A 14,672-nucleotide genomic window follows, 5' to 3' on the forward strand; every position below is an offset into this window, starting at 1 on the left:
TAACCTGAAACATAAGGCAAACTGTGTATCTGAATTCAGAGCATGACACAACAATCGTGGCCATTTAGGAAAATGAGATCTAAGCTCTTTTGAGCCCTTTGCTGTACTAGGGCTAAAACGCTGTTATCTTTCAACGTGTCATAAACTATCCTGGACTACTGAGATGAGGTGCGGTTGCAACGATCTCTCTGGCTGTACAGTCTAAAACGCTGTTATCTTTCAACGTGTCCTAAACTAGCCTGGACAACTCCGTGACACTGACACTCACAAAAAGGCACTGCTAGGCCAGCCCACCTTCCAGTGAGAACCTCAACAAATCCAGAGAGAGCATCAGGCCAGTGGCCATGATCGTATAGTGGTTAGTACTCTGCGTTGTGGCCGCAGCAACCCCGGTTCGAATCCGGGTCACGGCATTTAGTGGAAAAGCAACGAGGCCATTGTTGTTCTCAGGGTTTTCTAGCCTCTGCATCTTTTTACAAAGTGTTAAACTGATACACATCACACAATTGTGGCCATTTAGGGTAATGAGATCCAAGCTGTTCTGAGCTTGGCCATTTAGGGAAATGAGATCCAAGCTCTTCTGAACACACAGCTCTACTGGGGCTAGTGGCGCAATGGATAACGCGTCTGACTACGGATCAGAAGATTCTAGGTTCGACTCCTGGCTAGCTCGCGGTTTTCTTTTGGTTATCAGGTGACGTGCGGTTGCTACGCTCTCTTTGCCTGTACGGTCTAAAACGCTGTTATCTTTGAAAACGAACCCAAATCAATTACCACGACGTCAAATTAACAAAGAATTCACTAAGGTCGAACTTGGGAGTACAGTGTTCAACATATATGAAATATGATACGTAAAGACTCAATGTCTGGCCTTTCAACGTGTCCTAAACTAGCCTGGACTACTGAGATGAGGTGCGGTTGCAACTCTCTCTCTGCCTGTACAGTCTAAAACGCTGTTATCTTTCAACGTGTCCTAAACTAGCCTGGACAACTCCGTTACACTGACACTCAAAAAAAGGCATCTGCATCTTTTTACAAAGTGTTAAACTGATACACATCACACAATCGTGGCCATTTAGGGTAATGAGATCCAAGCTGTTCTGAGCTTGGCCATTTAGGGAAGTGAGATCCAACCTCATCTGAGCTTGGCCATTTAGGGAAATGAGATCCAAGCTCTTCTGAACACACAGCTCTACTGGGGCTAGTGGCGCAATGGATTGGCCTTTCAACGTGTCCTAAACTAGCCTGGACAACTCCGTTACACTGACACTCACAAAAAGGCACACTCACAAAAAGGCACTGCTAGGCCAGCCCACCTTCCAGTGAGAACCTCAACAAATCCAGAGAGAGCATCAGGGCAGCGGCCGTGATCGTATAGTGGTTAGTACTCTGCGTTGTGGCCGCAGCAACCCCGGTTCGAATCCGGGTCACGGCATCTAGTGGAAAAGCCACGAGGCCATTGTTGTTCTCAGGGTTTTCTAGCCTCTGCATCTTTTTACAAAGTGTTAAACTGATACACATCACACAATCGTGGCCATTTAGGGTAATGAGATCCAAGCTATTCTGAGCTTGGCCATTTCGGGAAATGAGATCCAAGCTCTTCTGAACACACAGCTCTACTGGGGCTAGTGGCGCAATGGATAACGCGTCTGACTACGGATCAGAAGATTCTAGGTTCGACTTCTGGCTAGCTAGAGGTTTATTTTTGGTTATCAGGTGACGTGCGGTTGCTACGCTCTCTTTGCCTGTACAAGTCTAAAACGCTGTTATCTTTCAACGTGTCCTAAACTAGCCTGGACTACTGAGATGAGGTGCGGTTGCAACTCTCTCTCTGCCTGTACAGTCTAAAACGCTGTTATCTTTCAACGTGTCCTAAACTAGCCTGGACAACTCCGTTACACTGACACTCAAAAAAAGGCATCTGCATCTTTTTACAAAGTGTTAAACTGATACACATCACACAATCGTGGCCATTTAGGGTAATGAGATCCAAGCTGTTCTGAGCTTGGCCATTTAGGGAAGTGAGATCCAACCTCATCTGAGCTTGGCCATTTAGGGAAATGAGATCCAAGCTCTTCTGAACACACAGCTCTACTGGGGCTAGTGGCGCAATGGATTGGCCTTTCAACGTGTCCTAAACTAGCCTGGACAACTCCGTTACACTGACACTCACAAAAAGGCACTGCTAGGCCAGCCCACCTTCCAGTGAGAACCTCAACAAATCCAAAGAGAGCATCAGGGCAGCGGCCGTGATCGTATAGTGGTTAGTACTCTGCGTTGTGGCCGCAGCAACCCCGGTTCGAATCCGGGTCACGGCATTTATTGGACAGCCACGAGGCCATTGTTGTTCTCAGGGTTTTCCAGACTCTGCATCTTTTACAAAGTGTTAAACAGATACACATAACACGTCTTCCCCCATCAGCTGTTTTATAACCTGAAACATAAGGCAAACTGTGTATCTGCGTTCAGAGCACGACACAACAATCGTGGCCATTTAGGGAAATGAGATCCAAGCTCTTCTGAATCCATGGCTCTGCTGGGGCTAGTGGCGCAATGGATAACGCGTCTGACTACGAATCAGAAGATTCTAGGTTCGACTCCTGGCTAGCTCGCGGTTTACCTTTTGGTTATCAGGTGACGTTTGGATCGTATAATAAATGCTCACTTGAAATGAGATCCAAGCTCCAAGCACTTCTGAACCCATAGCTCTGCTGGGGCTAGTGGCGTGATGGATATTTTGGTTATCAGGTGACGTGCGGTTGCTACGCTCTCTTTGCCTGTACGGTCTAAAACGCTGTTATATTTGAAAACGAACCCAAATCAATTACCACGACGTCAAATTCACAAAGAATTCACTAAGGTCGAACTTGGGAGTACAGTGTTCAACATATATGAAATATGATACGAAAAGACTCAATGGCTGGCCTTTCAAAGTGTCCTAAACTAGCCTGGACTACTCCGTTACACTGACACTCACAAAAAGGCACACTCAAAAAAAGGCACTGCTAGGCCAGCCCACCTTCCAGTGAGAACCTCGACAAATCCAGAGAGAGCATCAGGGCAGCGGCCGTGATCGTATAGTGGTTAGTACTCTGCGTTGTGGCCGCAGCAACCCCGGTTCGAATCCGGGTCAAGGCATTTAGTGGAAAAGCCATGAGGCCATTGTTGTTCTCAGGGTTTTCCAGCCTCTGCATTTTTTACAAAGTGTTAAACTGAGACACATAACACTTCTTCCCCCATCAGATGTTTTATAACCTGAAACATAAGGCAAACTGTGTATCTGAATTCAGAGCATGACACAACAATCGTGGCCATTTAGGAAAATGAGATCTAAGCTCTTTTGAGCCCTTTGCTGTGCTAGGGCAAAAACGCTGTTATCTTTCAACGTGTCATAAACTATCCTGGACTACTGAGGTGAGGTGCGGTTGCAACGATCTCTCTGGCTGTACAGTCTAAAACGCTGTTATCTTTCAACGTGTCCTAAACTAGCCTGGACAACTCCGTGACACTGACACTCACAAAAAGGCACTGCTAGGCCAGCCCACCTTCCAGTGAGAACCTCAACAAATCCAGAGAGAGCATCAGACCAGTGGCCGTGATCGTATAGTGGTTAGTACTCTGCGTTGTGGCCGCAGCAACCCCGGTTCGAATCCGGGTCACGGCATTTAGTGGAAAAGCCACGAGGCCATTGTTGTTCTCGGGGTTTTCTAGCCTCTGCATCTTTTTACAAAGTGTTAAACTGATACACATCACACAATCGTGGCCATTTAGGGTAATGAGATCCAAGCTGTTCTGAGCTTGGCCATTTAGGGAAATGAGATCCAAGCTCTTCTGAACACCCAGCTCTACTGGGGCTAGTGGCGCAATGGATAACGCGTATAACTACGGATCAGAAGATTCTAGGTTCGACTCCTGGCTAGCTCGCGGTTTCCTTTTGGTTATCAGGTGACGTGCGGTTGCTACGCTCTCTTTGCCTGTACGGTCTAAAACGCTGTTATCTTTGAAAACGAACCCAAATCAATTACCACGACGTCAAATTCACAAAGAATTCACTAAGGTCGAACTTGGGAGTACAGTGTTCAACATATATGAAATATGATACGTAAAGACTCAATGTCTGGCCTTTCAACGTGTCCTAAACTAGCCTGGACTACTGAGATGAGGTGCGGTTGCAACTCTCTCTCTGCCTGTACAGTCTAAAACGCTGTTATCTTTCAACGTGTCCTAAACTAGCCTGGACAACTCCGTTACACTGACACTCAAAAAAAGGCATCTGCATCTTTTTACAAAGTGTTAAACTGATACACATCACACAATCGTGGCCATTTAGGGTAATGAGATCCAAGCTGTTCTGAGCTTGGCCATTTAGGGAAGTGAGATCCAACCTCATCTGAGCTTGGCCATTTAGGGAAATGAGATCCAAGCTCTTCTGAACACACAGCTCTACTGGGGCTAGTGGCGCAATGGATTGGCCTTTCAACGTGTCCTAAACTAGCCTGGACAACTCCGTTACACTGACACTCACAAAAAGGCACTGCTAGGCCAGCCCACCTTCCAGTGAGAATCTCAACAAATCCAAAGAGAGCATCAGGGCAGCGGCCGTGATCGTATAGTGGTCAGTACACTGCGTTGTGGCCGCAGCAACCCCGGTTCGAATCCGGGTCACGGCATTTATTGGACAGCCACGAGTCCATTGTTGTTCTCAGGGTTTTCCAGCCTCTGCATCTTTTACAAAGTGTTAAACAGATACACATAACACGTCTTCCCCCATCAGCTGTTTTATAACCTGAAACATAAGGCAAACTGTGTATCTGCGTTCAGAGCACGACACAACAATCGTGGCCATTTAGGGAAATGAGATCCAAGCTCTTCTGAATCCATATCTCTGCTGGGGCTAGTGGGGCAATGGATAACGCGTCTGACTACGAATCAGAAGATTCTAGGTTGGACTCCTGGCTAGCTCGCGGTTTACCTTTTGGTTATCAGGTGACGTTTGGATCGTATAATAAATGCTCACTTGAAATGAGATCCAAGCTCCAAGCACTTCTGAACCCATAGCTCTGCTGGGGCTAGTGGCGCGATGGATGTTTTGGTTATCAGGTGACGTGCGGTTGCTACGCTCTCTTTGCCTGTACGGTCTAAAACGCTGTTATCTTTGAAAACGAACCCAAATCAATTACCACGACGTCAAATTCACAAAGAATTCACTAAGGTCGAACTTGGGAGTACAGTGTTCAACATATATGAAATATGATACGAAAAGACTCAATGGCTGGCCTTTCAACGTGTCCTAAACTAGCCTGGACAACTCCGTTACACTGACACTCACAAAAAGGCACACTCACAAAAAGGCACTGCTAGGCCAGCCCACCTTCCAGTGAGAACCTCAACAAATCCAGAGAGAGCATCAGGCCAGCGGCCGTGATCGTATAGTGGTTAGTACTCTGCGTTGTGGCTGCAGGAATCCCGGTTCGAATCCGGGTCATGGCATTTAGTGGAAAAGCCACGAGACCATTGTTGTTCTCAGGGTTTTCCAGCCTCTGCATTTTTTACAAAGTGTTAAACTGATACACATAACACTTCTTCCCCCATCAGCTGTTTTATAACCTGAAACAGGTTACGCTCTCTTTGCCTGTACGGTCTAAAACGCTGTTATCTTTGAAAACGAACCCAAATCAATTACCACGACGTCAAATTCACAAAGAATTCAATAAGGTCGAACTTGGAAGTACAGTGTTCAAGATATATGAAATATGATACGAAAAGACTCAATGGCTGGCCTTTCAACGTGTCCTAAAGTAGCCTGGACAACTCCGTTACACTGACACTCACAAAAAGGCACACTCACAAAAAGGCACTGCTAGGCCAGCCCACCTTCCAGTGAGAACCTTAACAAATCCAGAGAGAGCATCAGGGCAGCGGCCGTGATCGTATAGTGGTTAGTACTCTGCGTTGTGGCCGCAGCAACCCCGGTTCGAATCCGGGTCACGGCATCTAGTGGAAAAGCCACGAGGCCATTGTTGTTCTCAGGGTTTTCCAGCCTCTGCATCTTTTTACAAAGTGTTAAACTGATACACATCACACAATCGTGGCCATTTAGGGTAATGAGATCCAAGCTGTTCTGAGCTTGGCCATTAGGGAAATGAGATCCAAGCTCTTCTGAACACACAGCTCTACTGGGGCTAGTGGCGCAATGGATAACGCGTCTGACTACGGATCAGAAGATTCTAGGTTCGACTCCTGGCTAGCTCGCGGTTTACTTTTGGTTATCAGGTGACGTGCGGTTGCTACGCTCTCTTTGCCTGTACAAGTCTAAAACGCTGTTATCTTTCAACGTGTCCTAAACTAGCCTGGACAACTCCGTGACACTGACACTCACAAAAAGGCACTGCTAGGCCAGCCCACCTTCCAATGAGAACCTCAACAAATCCAGAGAGAGCATCAGGCCAGCGGCCGTGATCGTATAGTGGTTAGTACTCTGCGTTATGGCTGCAGGAACCCCAGTTCGAATCCGGGTCATGGCATTTAGTGGAAAAGCCACGAGGCCATTGTTGTTCTCAGGGTTTTCCAGCCTCTGCATTTTTTACAAGGTGTTAAACTGATACACATAACACTTCTTCCCCCATCAGCTGTTTTATAACCTGAAACATAAGGCAAACTGTGTATCTGAATTCAGAGCATGACACAACAATCGTGGCCATTTAGGAAAATGAGATCTAAGCTCTTTTGAGCCCTTTGCTGTGCTAGGGCTAAAACGCTGTTATCTTTCAACGTGTCATAAACTATCCTGGACTACTGAGGTGAGGTGCGGTTGCAACGATCTCTCTGGTTGTACAGTCTAAAACGCTGTAATCTTTCAACATGTCCTAAACTAGCCTGGACAACTCCGTGACACTGACACTCACAAAAAGGCACTGCTAGGCCAGCCCACCTTCCAGTGAGAACCTCAACAAATCCAGAGAGAGGATCAGGCCAGTGGCCGTGATCGTATAGTGGTTAGTACTCTGCGTTGTGGTCGCAGCAACCCCGGTTCGAATCCGGGTCACGGCATTTAGTGGAAAAGCCACGAGGCCATTGTTGTTCTCGGGGTTTTCTAGCCTCTGCATCTTTTTACAAAGTGTTAAACTGATACACATCACACAATCGTGGCCATTTAGGGTAATGAGATCCAAGCTATTCTGAGCTTGGCCATTTAGGGAAGTGAGATCCAAGCTCTTCTGAGCTTGGCCATTTAGGGAAATGAGATCCAAGCTCTTCTGAACACACAGCTCTACTGGGGCTAGTGGCGCAATGGATAACGCGTCTGACTACGGATCAGAAGATTCTAGGTTCGACTCCTGGCTAGCTCGAGGTTTACTTTTGGTTATCAGGTGACGTGCGGTTGCTACGCTCTCTTTGCCTGTACAAGTCTAAAACGCTGTTATCTTTCAACGTGTCCTAAACTAGCCTGGACTACTCCGTTACACTGACACTCACAAAAAGGCACACTCAAAAAAAGGCACTGCTAGGCCAGCCCACCTTCCAGTGAGAACCTCGACAAATCCAGAGAGAGCATCAGGGCAGCGGCCGTGATCGTATAGTGGTTAGTACTCTGCGTTGTGGCCGCAGCAACCCCGGTTCGAATCCGGGTCAAGGCATTTAGTGGAAAAGCCACGAGGCCATTGTTGTTCTCAGGGTTTTCCAGCCTCTGCATTTTTTACAAAGTGTTAAACTGAGACACATAACACTTCTTCCCCCATCAGATGTTTTATAACCTGAAACATAAGGCAAACTGTGTATCTGAATTCAGAGCATGACACAACAATCGTGGCCATTTAGGAAAATGAGATCTAAGCTCTTTTGAGCCTTTTGCTGTGCTAGGGCAAAAACGCTGTTATCTTTCAACGTGTCATAAACTATCCTGGACTACTGAGGTGAGGTGCGGTTGCAACGATCTCTCTGGCTGTACAGTCTAAAACGCTGTTATCTTTCAACGTGTCCTAAACTAGCCTGGACAACTCCGTGACACTGACACTCACAAAAAGGCACTGCTAGGCCAGCCCACCTTCCAGTGAGAACCTCAACAAATCCAGAGAGAGCATCAGACCAGTGGCCGTGATCGTATAGTGGTTAGTACTCTGCGTTGTGGCCGCAGCAACCCCGGTTCGAATCCGGGTCACGGCATTTAGTGGAAAAGCCACGAGGCCATTGTTGTTCTCGGGGTTTTCTAGCCTCTGCATCTTTTTACAAAGTGTTAAACTGATACACATCACACAATCGTGGCCATTTAGGGTAATGAGATCCAAGCTGTTCTGAGCTTGGCCATTTAGGGAAATGAGATCCAAGCTCTTCTGAACACCCAGCTCTACTGGGGCTAGTGGCGCAATGGATAACGCGTATAACTACGGATCAGAAGATTCTAGGTTCGACTCCTGGCTAGCTCGCGGTTTCCTTTTGGTTATCAGGTGACGTGCGGTTGCTACGCTCTCTTTGCCTGTACGGTCTAAAACGCTGTTATCTTTGAAAACGAACCCAAATCAATTACCACGACGTCAAATTCACAAAGAATTCACTAAGGTCGAACTTGGGAGTACAGTGTTCAACATATATGAAATATGATACGTAAAGACTCAATGTCTGGCCTTTCAACGTGTCCTAAACTAGCCTGGACTACTGAGATGAGGTGCGGTTGCAACTCTCTCTCTGCCTGTACAGTCTAAAACGCTGTTATCTTTCAACGTGTCCTAAACTAGCCTGGACAACTCCGTTACACTGACACTCAAAAAAAGGCATCTGCATCTTTTTACAAAGTGTTAAACTGATACACATCACACAATCGTGGCCATTTAGGGTAATGAGATCCAAGCTGTTCTGAGCTTGGCCATTTAGGGAAGTGAGATCCAACCTCATCTGAGCTTGGCCATTTAGGGAAATGAGATCCAAGCTCTTCTGAACACACAGCTCTACTGGGGCTAGTGGCGCAATGGATTGGCCTTTCAACGTGTCCTAAACTAGCCTGGACAACTCCGTTACACTGACACTCACAAAAAGGCACTGCTAGGCCAGCCCACCTTCCAGTGAGAATCTCAACAAATCCAAAGAGAGCATCAGGGCAGCGGCCGTGATCGTATAGTGGTCAGTACACTGCGTTGTGGCCGCAGCAACCCCGGTTCGAATCCGGGTCACGGCATTTATTGGACAGCCACGAGTCCATTGTTGTTCTCAGGGTTTTCCAGCCTCTGCATCTTTTACAAAGTGTTAAACAGATACACATAACACGTCTTCCCCCATCAGCTGTTTTATAACCTGAAACATAAGGCAAACTGTGTATCTGCGTTCAGAGCACGACACAACAATCGTGGCCATTTAGGGAAATGAGATCCAAGCTCTTCTGAATCCATATCTCTGCTGGGGCTAGTGGGGCAATGGATAACGCGTCTGACTACGAATCAGAAGATTCTAGGTTGGACTCCTGGCTAGCTCGCGGTTTACCTTTTGGTTATCAGGTGACGTTTGGATCGTATAATAAATGCTCACTTGAAATGAGATCCAAGCTCCAAGCACTTCTGAACCCATAGCTCTGCTGGGGCTAGTGGCGCGATGGATGTTTTGGTTATCAGGTGACGTGCGGTTGCTACGCTCTCTTTGCCTGTACGGTCTAAAACGCTGTTATCTTTGAAAACGAACCCAAATCAATTACCACGACGTCAAATTCACAAAGAATTCACTAAGGTCGAACTTGGGAGTACAGTGTTCAACATATATGAAATATGATACGAAAAGACTCAATGGCTGGCCTTTCAACGTGTCCTAAACTAGCCTGGACTACTGAGATGAGGTGCGGTTGCAACTCTCTCTCTGCCTGTACAGTCTAAAACGCTGTTATCTTTCAACGTGTCCTAAACTAGCCTGGACAACTCCGTTACACTGACACTCAAAAAAAGGCATCTGCATCTTTTTACAAAGTGTTAAACTGATACACATCACACAATCGTGGCCATTTAGGGTAATGAGATCCAAGCTGTTCTGAGCTTGGCCATTTAGGGAAGTGAGATCCAACCTCATCTGAGCTTGGCCATTTAGGGAAATGAGATCCAAGCTCTTCTGAACACACAGCTCTACTGGGGCTAGTGGCGCAATGGATTGGCCTTTCAACGTGTCCTAAACTAGCCTGGACAACTCCGTTACACTGACACTCACAAAAAGGCACACTCACAAAAAGGCACTGCTAGGCCAGCCCACCTTCCAGTGAGAACCTCAACAAATCCAGAGAGAGCATCAGGGCAGCGGCCGTGATCGTATAGTGGTTAGTACTCTGCGTTGTGGCCGCAGCAACCCCGGTTCGAATCCGGGTCACGGCATCTAGTGGAAAAGCCACGAGGCCATTGTTGTTCTCAGGGTTTTCTAGCCTCTGCATCTTTTTACAAAGTGTTAAACTGATACACATCACACAATCGTGGCCATTTAGGGTAATGAGATCCAAGCTATTCTGAGCTTGGCCATTTCGGGAAATGAGATCCAAGCTCTTCTGAACACACAGCTCTACTGGGGCTAGTGGCGCAATGGATAACGCGTCTGACTACGGATCAGAAGATTCTAGGTTCGACTTCTGGCTAGCTAGAGGTTTATTTTTGGTTATCAGGTGACGTGCGGTTGCTACGCTCTCTTTGCCTGTACAAGTCTAAAACGCTGTTATCTTTCAACGTGTCCTAAACTAGCCTGGACTACTGAGATGAGGTGCGGTTGCAACTCTCTCTCTGCCTGTACAGTCTAAAACGCTGTTATCTTTCAACGTGTCCTAAACTAGCCTGGACAACTCCGTTACACTGACACTCAAAAAAAGGCATCTGCATCTTTTTACAAAGTGTTAAACTGATACACATCACACAATCGTGGCCATTTAGGGTAATGAGATCCAAGCTGTTCTGAGCTTGGCCATTTAGGGAAGTGAGATCCAACCTCATCTGAGCTTGGCCATTTAGGGAAATGAGATCCAAGCTCTTCTGAACACACAGCTCTACTGGGGCTAGTGGCGCAATGGATTGGCCTTTCAACGTGTCCTAAACTAGCCTGGACAACTCCGTTACACTGACACTCACAAAAAGGCACTGCTAGGCCAGCCCACCTTCCAGTGAGAACCTCAACAAATCCAAAGAGAGCATCAGGGCAGCGGCCGTGATCGTATAGTGGTTAGTACTCTGCGTTGTGGCCGCAGCAACCCCGGTTCGAATCCGGGTCACGGCATTTATTGGACAGCCACGAGGCCATTGTTGTTCTCAGGGTTTTCCAGACTCTGCATCTTTTACAAAGTGTTAAACAGATAAACATAACACGTCTTCCCCCATCAGCTGTTTTATAACCTGAAACATAAGGCAAACTGTGTATCTGCGTTCAGAGCACGACACAACAATCGTGGCCATTTAGGGAAATGAGATCCAAGCTCTTCTGAATCCATAGCTCTGCTGGGGCTAGTGGTGCAATGGATAAAGCGTCTGACTACGAATCAGAAGATTCTAGGTTCGACTCCTGGCTAGCTCGCGGTTTGCCTTTTGGTTATCAGGTGACGTTTGGATCGTATAATAAATGCTCACTTGAAATGAGATCCAAGCTCCAAGCACTTCTGAACCCATAGCTCTGCTGGGGCTAGTGGCGTGATGGATATTTTGGTTATCAGGTGACGTGCGGTTGCTATGCTCTCTTTGCCTGTACGGTCTAAAACGCTGTTATCTTTGAAAACGAACCCAAATCAATTACCACGACGTCAAATTCACAAAGAATTCACTAAGGCCGAACTTGGGAGTACAGTGTTCAACATATATGAAATATGATACGAAAAGACTCAATGGCTGGCCTTTCAACGTGTCCTAAACTAGCCTGGACAACTCCGTTACACTGACACTCACAAAAAGGCACACTCACAAAAAGGCACTGCTAGGCCAGCCCACCTTCCAGTGAGAACCTCAACAAATCCAGAGAGAGCATTAGGGCAGCGGCCGTGATCGTATAGTGGTTAGTACTCTGCGTTGTGGCCGCAGCAACCCTGGTTCGAATCCGGGTCACGGCATCTAGTGGAAAAGCCACGAGGCCATTGTTGTTCTCAGGGTTTTCCAGCCTCTGCATCTTTTTACAAAGTGTTAAACTGATACACATCACACAATCGTGGCCATTTAGGGTAATGAGATCCAAGCTGTTCTGAGCTTGGCCATTAAGGGAAGCGAGATCCAAGCTCTTGTGAGCTTGGCCATTTAGGGAAATGAGATCCAAGCTCTTCTGAACACACAGCTCTACTGGGGCTAGTGGCGCAATGGATAAAGCGTCTGACTACGGATCAGAAGATTCTAGGTTCGACTCCTGGCTAGCTCGCGGTTTACTTTTGGTTATCAGGTGACGTGCGGTTGCTACGCTGTCTTTGCCTGTACAAGTCTAAAACGCTGTTATCTTTCAACGTCTCCTAAACTAGCCTGGACAACTCCGTGACACTGACACTCACAAAAAGGCACTGCTAGGCCAGCCCACCTTCCAGTGAGAACCTCAACAAATCCAGATAGAGCATCAGGCCAGCGGCCGTGATCGTATAGTGGTTAGTACTCTGCGTTGTGGCCGCAGCAACCCCGGTTCGAATCCGGGTCACGGCATTTAGTGGAAAAGCCACGAGGCCATTGTTGTTCTCAGGGTTTTCTAGCCTCTGCATCTTTTTACAAAGTGTTAAACTTATACACATCACACAATCGTGGCCATTTAGGGAAATGAGATCCAAGCTGTTCTGAATCCATAGCTCTGCTGGGGCTAGTGGCGCAATGGATAAAGCGTCTGACTACGGATCAGAAGATTCTAGGTTCGACTCCTGGCTAGCTTGCGGTTTTCTTTTGGTTATCATGTGACGTGCAGTTGCTACGCTCTCTTTGCCTGTACGGTCTAAAACGCTGTTATCTTTGAAAACGAACCCAAATCAATTACCACGACGTCAAATTCACAAAGAATTCACTAAGGTCGAACTTGGGAGTACAGTGTTCAACATATATGAAATATGATACGAAAGGACTCAATGGCTGGCCTTTCAACGTGTCCTAAACTAGCCTGGACTACTCCGTTACACTGACACTCACAAAAAGGCACTGCTAGGCCAGCCCACCTTCCAGTGAGAACCTCGACAAATCCAGAGAGAGCATCAGGGTAGCGGCCGTGATCGTATAGTGGTTAGTACTCTGCGTTGTGGCCGCAGCAACCCCGGTTCGAATCCGGGTCAAGGCATTTAGTGGAAAAGCCATGAGGCCATTGTTGTTCTCAGGGTTTTCCAGCCTCTGCATCTTTTTGCAAAGTGTTAAACTGATACACATCACACAATCATGGCCATTTAGGGTAATGAGATCCAAGCTGTTCTGAGCTTGGCCATTTAGGGTAATGAGATCCAAGCTGTTCTGAGCTTGGCCATTTAGGGAAATGAGATCCAAGCTCTTCTGAACACACAGGTCTACTGGGGCTAGTGGTGCAATGGATAACGCGTCTGACTACGGATCAGAAGATTCTAGGTTCGACTCCTGGCTAGCTCGCGGTTTACTTTTGGTTATCAGGTGACGTGCGGTTGCTACGCTGTCTTTGCCTGTACAAGTCTAAAACGCTGTTATCTTTCAACGTCTCCTAAACTAGCCTGGACAACTCCGTGACACTGACACTCACAAAAAGGCACTGCTAGGCCAGCCCACCTTCCAGTGAGAACCTCAACAAATCCAGATAGAGCATCAGGCCAGCGGCCGTGATCGTATAGTGGTTAGTACTCTGCGTTGTGGCCGCAGCAACCCCGGTTCGAATCCGGGTCACGGCATTTAGTGGAAAAGCCACGAGGCCATTGTTGTTCTCAGGGTTTTCTAGCCTCTGCATCTTTTTACAAAGTGTTAAACTTATACACATCACACAATCGTGGCCATTTAGGGAAATGAGATCCAAGCTGTTCTGAATCCATAGCTCTGCTGGGGCTAGTGGCGCAATGGATAAAGCGTCTGACTACGAATCAGAAGATTCTAGGTTCGACTCCTGGCTAGCTCGCGGTTTGCCTTTTGGTTATCAGGTGACGTTTGGATCGTATAATAAATGCTCACTTGAAATGAGATCCAAGCTCCAAGCACTTCTGAACCCATAGCTCTGCTGGGGCTAGTGGCGTGATGGATATTTTGGTTATCAGGTGACGTGCGGTTGCTATGCTCTCTTTGCCTGTACGGTCTAAAACGCTGTTATCTTTGAAAACGAACCCAAATCAATTACCACGACGTCAAATTCACAAAGAATTCACTAAGGCCGAACTTGGGAGTACAGTGTTCAACATATATGAAATATGATACGAAAAGACTCAATGGCTGGCCTTTCAACGTGTCCTAAACTAGCCTGGACAACTCCGTTACACTGACACTCACAAAAAGGCACACTCACAAAAAGGCACTGCTAGGCCAGCCCACCTTCCAGTGAGAACCTCAACAAATCCAGAGAGAGCATTAGGGCAGCGGCCGTGATCGTATAGTGGTTAGTACTCTGCGTTGTGGCCGCAGCAACCCTGGTTCGAATCCGGGTCACGGCATCTAGTGGAAAAGCCACGAGGCCATTGTTGTTCTCAGGGTTTTCCAGCCTCTGCATCTTTTTACAAAGTGTTAAACTGATACACATCACACAATCGTGGCCATTTAGGGTAATGAGATCCAAGC

General features: G+C 47.1%; 1 protein-coding gene and 21 non-coding genes across 23 annotated transcripts in view; 21 read left to right on the plus strand and 1 right to left on the minus strand.

Annotated features, from left to right (window-relative positions):
• LOC137109149 (cilia- and flagella-associated protein 54-like) overlaps positions 1-14,672 on the minus strand; it is a 166,370-nt gene that overhangs the window by 7,785 nt on the left and 143,913 nt on the right. The gene's annotated exons all lie outside the window — the stretch shown is intronic.
• On the plus strand, positions 342-413 carry trnah-gug (transfer RNA histidin (anticodon GUG)). Its single transcript has one exon. It is a non-coding gene; the product is annotated as a tRNA-His (tRNA).
• trnar-acg (transfer RNA arginine (anticodon ACG)) lies at positions 601-673 on the plus strand. Its single transcript has one exon. It is a non-coding gene; the product is annotated as a tRNA-Arg (tRNA).
• trnah-gug (transfer RNA histidin (anticodon GUG)) lies at positions 1,364-1,435 on the plus strand. Its single transcript has one exon. It is a non-coding gene; the product is annotated as a tRNA-His (tRNA).
• On the plus strand, positions 2,247-2,318 carry trnah-gug (transfer RNA histidin (anticodon GUG)). Its single transcript has one exon. It is a non-coding gene; the product is annotated as a tRNA-His (tRNA).
• Positions 2,540-2,612, plus strand: trnar-acg (transfer RNA arginine (anticodon ACG)). Its single transcript has one exon. It is a non-coding gene; the product is annotated as a tRNA-Arg (tRNA).
• Positions 3,593-3,664, plus strand: trnah-gug (transfer RNA histidin (anticodon GUG)). The gene has a single exon. It is a non-coding gene; the product is annotated as a tRNA-His (tRNA).
• Positions 4,599-4,670, plus strand: trnah-gug (transfer RNA histidin (anticodon GUG)). Its single transcript has one exon. It is a non-coding gene; the product is annotated as a tRNA-His (tRNA).
• trnah-gug (transfer RNA histidin (anticodon GUG)) lies at positions 5,922-5,993 on the plus strand. The gene has a single exon. It is a non-coding gene; the product is annotated as a tRNA-His (tRNA).
• trnar-acg (transfer RNA arginine (anticodon ACG)) lies at positions 6,180-6,252 on the plus strand. Its single transcript has one exon. It is a non-coding gene; the product is annotated as a tRNA-Arg (tRNA).
• On the plus strand, positions 6,979-7,050 carry trnah-gug (transfer RNA histidin (anticodon GUG)). Its single transcript has one exon. It is a non-coding gene; the product is annotated as a tRNA-His (tRNA).
• Positions 7,277-7,349, plus strand: trnar-acg (transfer RNA arginine (anticodon ACG)). The gene has a single exon. It is a non-coding gene; the product is annotated as a tRNA-Arg (tRNA).
• Positions 8,092-8,163, plus strand: trnah-gug (transfer RNA histidin (anticodon GUG)). Its single transcript has one exon. It is a non-coding gene; the product is annotated as a tRNA-His (tRNA).
• On the plus strand, positions 9,098-9,169 carry trnah-gug (transfer RNA histidin (anticodon GUG)). Its single transcript has one exon. It is a non-coding gene; the product is annotated as a tRNA-His (tRNA).
• Positions 10,269-10,340, plus strand: trnah-gug (transfer RNA histidin (anticodon GUG)). Its single transcript has one exon. It is a non-coding gene; the product is annotated as a tRNA-His (tRNA).
• On the plus strand, positions 11,152-11,223 carry trnah-gug (transfer RNA histidin (anticodon GUG)). Its single transcript has one exon. It is a non-coding gene; the product is annotated as a tRNA-His (tRNA).
• Positions 11,972-12,043, plus strand: trnah-gug (transfer RNA histidin (anticodon GUG)). Its single transcript has one exon. It is a non-coding gene; the product is annotated as a tRNA-His (tRNA).
• Positions 12,543-12,614, plus strand: trnah-gug (transfer RNA histidin (anticodon GUG)). Its single transcript has one exon. It is a non-coding gene; the product is annotated as a tRNA-His (tRNA).
• On the plus strand, positions 13,457-13,529 carry trnar-acg (transfer RNA arginine (anticodon ACG)). Its single transcript has one exon. It is a non-coding gene; the product is annotated as a tRNA-Arg (tRNA).
• trnah-gug (transfer RNA histidin (anticodon GUG)) lies at positions 13,730-13,801 on the plus strand. Its single transcript has one exon. It is a non-coding gene; the product is annotated as a tRNA-His (tRNA).
• On the plus strand, positions 13,950-14,022 carry trnar-acg (transfer RNA arginine (anticodon ACG)). The gene has a single exon. It is a non-coding gene; the product is annotated as a tRNA-Arg (tRNA).
• Positions 14,477-14,548, plus strand: trnah-gug (transfer RNA histidin (anticodon GUG)). Its single transcript has one exon. It is a non-coding gene; the product is annotated as a tRNA-His (tRNA).

The sequence above is a fragment of the Channa argus genome, chromosome 24 (genome assembly GCF_033026475.1).
Source record: "Channa argus isolate prfri chromosome 24, Channa argus male v1.0, whole genome shotgun sequence".
Classification (NCBI taxonomy): domain Eukaryota; kingdom Metazoa; phylum Chordata; class Actinopteri; order Anabantiformes; family Channidae; genus Channa; species Channa argus.